A 5598-nucleotide genomic window follows, 5' to 3' on the forward strand; every position below is an offset into this window, starting at 1 on the left:
CGGTCCGTATTTATACGCCTTTTTAGCGGGTCCATCATCTCTCATTCTTTGACAATATACGATACGTTTGACAATATTGATGTCGTTGTATAGCAGATACAGCTCGTGGTTCATGCGACGTCGATATTCACCGTCAACGCAGATTGGTCCGCAGATCTTTCAAATAATTTTTCTCTCAAACACACCAAGCACTGCCATGTCTGCTTGCGCAAGTACCCAGGCTTCGGAGCCCTACACCAGCACGGGAAGTATCAGTGTTTTGTAGAGTGTTATTTTTGTTTGACGAAATGTGGCTTTGTTTTTAAACTGCTTACTTAAGCCAAAGTAGCATCTGTTGGCCAATACAATTCTTCTTTTTATTTCACAACTCATGTCGTTTGTTGTGTTTACGGAGGTGCCGAGTTAGCCGCGTCGACACCATCAACTTGGTCTTCTCACCGTTTACCGCCAGACCCACTTTAGCAGATTCTCCTTCGACCTTTATAAAGGTATCAGTTACTTCTTTTACTGATCGACCCATGATGTCTATATCATCAGCATAAGCAAGTAACATGTGGCTATTGGTGTAGATTGTGCCACTTCTTTTGACGTTTGCCTCTCGTATAATCTTTTTCAGCAGGATGTTGAAGAGATCACACGAAAGGCTGTCTCCTTGTCTGAAACCTCTTTTGGTATCAAACTCTTCGGAGAGGTTCTTTCCTATTTTAACTGAGGACCTCGTGTCAGTTAAAGTCATTTTAGAAAGCCGGATGAGCTTTGCGGAGATACCAAATTCAGACATGGCTTGGAATACCTTTGAACGTAGCGGGCTGTCGAAGGCTGCTTTATAATCGACAAAAAGGTGGTAGGTGTCTATCTGCATCTCTTGGGTCTTCTCCAGTATTTGAGGCAGGGTAAATATCTGGTCAATGGTGGACTTGCCAGGTCTAAAGCCGCATTGGTATGGTCCAATTATCTCGTTGACCATAGGTCATAGTCGCTCACACAATATGCCAGATACTATCTTATATGCAATAGGGAGCAGACTTATGCCCCTGTAATTGGAGCACACAGTCTTACCTCCCTTCTTGTGGACTGGACATATGATCCTCACGTTCCAATCGTCGGGTACGCGTTCTTGCTGCCAGCTGGTTTATTGCTGTCTTTACCTCATTCTGGCCGGGCGGTATACATTCAATACCATCTTCTGGGATTGGATCTGTGGTATCTTCGTTAGAATTGGATACCAACAGTTTGGAAAAATGTTCTTTCCATATCCTGAGTACACTATCTGTTTCAGTTACCAAATTACCTTGCTGGTCTCTACAGGAGGATGTACCTGTACCAAAGCCAACAGTTTGATGTTTCACTCTTTGGTAGAACTTTCGCACTTCATGCTGGCTCCTGTACATTTCGATTTTTCACGATTTTTTTCAAGACGTTTCTCCTCTCTCCTTTTCTCCCGATACCTCTCGCGTGCGCTACGCATTGCTACTGATTGTAGAGTAGCATTTTTCTCTTCAATAGCAGCACGACACTCCTGATCATACCAAGGATTCCTTGGTGGAGGCCTCTGGTATCCAAGTATGGATTTTGCGGCTGTTTGCATGGAGTGGGCAATGCTTTGCCATTGCGCTGATATGTTATCGGGATGAGGAGTGCTTTGATTAAGCAATTGGGTTAGTTGAGTGGAATATGCTGTGGCTATCTGTTGTGATTGCAGCTTACCGATGTCTAACTTTCGTGTTGTGTCTGTTCGTACTTTGTTTGCTACGTTTAAGCGGGTGCGTACCTTTGCTGTTTGCGCCTCGGAACGATCGATGAATGTCTTCCATCTATCACAACATGATCAATTTGATTTCTTGTTTTTTGATCTGGAGGTGCCCTTATGAATATCGAGATGATTAAGTCTGGTACTGCTAACTACCATGTTTTTTGCAGCTGCAAAGTCTATCAGCCTCAGATGTTTCACTGTGGAGACTGAATTTCCCGACTGTTGGGCCAAATATATTCTCCTTTCCCATTTTGGCATTAAAATCGCCTGGGAGCATGAGCGCAAATAAAGCTGATGTTGAAGAATTTAGCTTTTATTCGAATTGCAGCAAGTCTTTCATTCACTGGGGTGAAGCTGGATACCAGATGTTTTAGTCCCCGACTAACTACGAATCCACAACCAAACTCATGCTTTACGTCATGGCAGCTATAATACAGTGCGTCACCTTTAGGTGTTGTTGTGACGCCTTTCCCAATCCATCGTATTTCCTGTATGGCAGTAATATCGGCCTTGTACTTTTCAAGTACGTCTGCCAATGCGAAGACTGCACCTTCTCTATAAAGAGTGCGAACATTCCAGGTGCAGATTCGCAGATCATGGTCCTTAAAACGTTTGCGAGGTTCGTTAACTTTAGAGGGGTTTGTTGTATTTTTGATTAAGCTTTAAGACCTCAGATATTTTAAGCAAATAAAACAAAGATTTTATTGCTTTTTTCTTCCCGACGTTTCGTCGCTTTTTTGGCGATTTCTTCTGGGGCATTCGTCTATTTAAATAAGATAAATTTATTTTTGTCTTTTGTTTGTTTTTCTTTTCATTCGTTTTTTTCATAGTAGGCTGTTTTTTCTAGGGAAGGGTTACTAACCCGACGCCCAAACCAAAGTTCTTAACGTTCTTATGGGTGAACGCGCGGTACATGTTAGCTCACTACCTTTAACGGCTGTTAAAGGCAGTTCCCCAGGTGACACCACGGGGAGGTCAGTGTCCACATGAGATGAAAGAGGGACCAAGATAAATCCTGGGCTTTGCCATGTTAAAACCGGTCAGGACCGTTGCTTGGTATCTTCCATCCCCTACGTCAAATTTCGTTGTGTAAAAAGTGGAATATCTGTCAAACTGCTGATTTGGCATTTATTTGACAATTAAGGCAAAAGCAAAAAAGAAAACTACGCTGTTTGTCAAAGCAAAATAAAAAGAAATAAAATAATAAAAATTTAAACCAGTGAAATTTATTTTGTTTTTTAAGCAGCCATGTTAGTTTTTTGACATTGTAGCCGTTTCTTTACTTTTGTGAAAAACTCGTTACGTGAGAGCAATTTTCACAGTTTTCTGAGAGAACTTCTCTCTTTTGCTAGTTTTACTATTAAGAAAGTAAAGGAACAAAGCTAATGTTAGAATCATATAAAGTCAGGGATTTATTAGGAATATAGTAAGAGTAGTTTCTCAATTAACAAGTAAAAAAGTATCAGTCGGCTTTGCCGACAGAGATATACCCTCAGCCTGTGCAAATTGAAACACTTTTTTCGCAAAAAACGTATGTATTTAGGGAGTTTCAAAATTTTGGTCGTATGAACCGACAAAAATGTTGATTAGGATTAAAGTTCAAAAATTTTGCGGAAAAGGTACTTAAAGGAATGGACTGACATAGACCATGGGGGTGCCATAGGGGGGTTTTACACTCTTCGGACTGTTTGCTCAAGAAGTATGGACTTGCCCCTAAAAAAACTTTTACCGTCGTAATTGAGGCATCGAATGCAATTGGCTTCAACAAAAATCAAAGTGATTCGATATCAGATCTTAAAGTGACCTTATCCGAAATTTTGTGTGGGAGGTACCGGATGGTGTGGACAAATATATCCATATTTGAACCTGATCTACATCTGGTAGATATATTAGGATGTGTAAAGTATAGACCAATTCGGCCACTCCCTTCAAGAGTAACCGTACGAACAATTTTCCCGAACATTTTCGAACTTTTGTGGGGGAGGTACCTGAAGGAGTGGACCGATATGGCTTATCTTCAAACTTAAACTATGTTTGGACAAAATATTACTAACGCCAAATTTTGGACCGAATCGGCAGATTCGTTCGAGAGTTATCTTGCGCTCCAACCACCTCACACGGTGTCATAGGGGTTTTCTGCAACTTTCAGGCTATTTTCTCAGGAAGTATGGACTTGCCCCTGATGAAACTTGTGCCGTCGTATGGAGGGCAGTGAATACAAGTTGCAAAAACAAAAACCAAAGCCAAAATTTGAACCGAATCGGTTTGTCCTTTCGATAGTTATCTTGCTCTCCAACCACTACACACGGTGTCATAGGGTTTTTTGTAACTTTCAGGCTATTTTCTCAGGAAGTATGGACTTGCCCCTAATGAAACTTACAGCATCGTATAGAGCACAGCAAATACAACTTGAGTAAACAAAAATCAAAGCGATTCGAGACCAGGTCCTAAACTGAACTTTTCCGAAATTTTGTGTGGGAGGTACCCGAAGGAGTGGACCGATTGAGTCCATATTGGAACCTCATCTAAGTTTGGTAGAAATTACACGATGTGCAAAGTATAGACCAAATCGATTATTCCCTACAAGAGTTATCGTGCGCACAAGTTTTGCGACAATTTTTGAACATTTGTGGGGGAGGTACGTGAAGGAGTGGACCTATATAGCCCATCTTCGAACTTAAATCGAATCTGGACAAAATATTTCGATACCCAAAATTTGAACCGAATCGATTGATCCGTTCGAGAGTTATCGTGCGCACCAGCCTGCCAGACAGACAGACAGACAGACAGACAGACGGACGGACATTGCTAGATCTACTCAAAATTGTCTGAAACGGATATCGTACAAACATACTTGGGGTCTAAAACCATTATTTCTATGAGGCACATTTTTGGTCGTATCAAAGTGTAAATACCCTCTTTAGCCTAAAGGCTGAGGGTATAAAAACGATGGGATTGGCATATAAGGATACACCTATATGACCCTCCAAAGTTGTTGGCACTTTTAAAAGAAGGCCCGATTGCAGGAAAACTATACCTTTTAGAGAAAAAAGTTATTATTTGAAAAAATTCTTAAAAAGACTCAAAAATATAGTTTTCATAAACAATTTTAAGTTTTCTCGCAAAAAAAATTCTCGGTGCTAAGTGGGTTAAATAAATCACATTATTAAGTTTACACTAGTCTGCTTGGAAACCGCAAGCCCCATCAAAATGGATCTAAAGAAAATGTTGTGGCAGTGAAATTTCTCTACAAGATTGTCCATTAGAATATTTTCATAGGTTTTATCATTTTTGAGATATAGAAGTTCAAATTGGTACAATTCACTGACTTTTTCGTCTCCTTATAAAACAATGTTATTACTGCAATTTCCCAACATAAACTTACATATATACAGTGACTGTCACTGAAAATGATACAACATGAAATAAAAAATTTAATCTTTTATTTAATTGAATTAATTGAGCTATAATGACCTAAGGAGTTTTGTATTGAAAAAGTGATATCTATCGAAGTCCACACAGATCCAAGCAATATGCTACGATCGTTTCGCTTGTGGTTTAATTCAGCTCATCAGGCATATTTAGATGTGGTGCTAGACAAAGGCTGAGTTTGAAAACTTATATATATACTTAACTTTGAATTTGCAGTTGTGAAGTATTTTTGAAGCCTTTAAAGGTGCATAAATGTTTTTTTTTTTTTAATTTTAAGTTGCCTAATGGTTAAATTCAAAAATTACATGGTGTATGTAGACTTTTTTGGTTGACTGTACCTTTCGATGTTTCTGTAAATTACAGAAACTGATTTGCAATAACAGAAAATAAAAGAAACTTACAAGAGCTAATTC

The 5598-nt window shown here is 39.5% G+C and overlaps 1 long non-coding RNA gene across 1 annotated transcript in view; it reads right to left on the minus strand.

Moving 5' to 3' along the window:
• LOC141389664 (uncharacterized) overlaps nt 1–5598 on the minus strand; it is a 68680-nt gene that overhangs the window by 34617 nt on the left and 28465 nt on the right. The gene's annotated exons all lie outside the window — the stretch shown is intronic.

This window comes from Musca autumnalis, unplaced genomic scaffold (genome assembly GCF_047663935.1).
Source record: "Musca autumnalis isolate F117 unplaced genomic scaffold, ASM4766393v1 scaffold_1, whole genome shotgun sequence".
NCBI classification, from domain to species: domain Eukaryota; kingdom Metazoa; phylum Arthropoda; class Insecta; order Diptera; family Muscidae; genus Musca; species Musca autumnalis.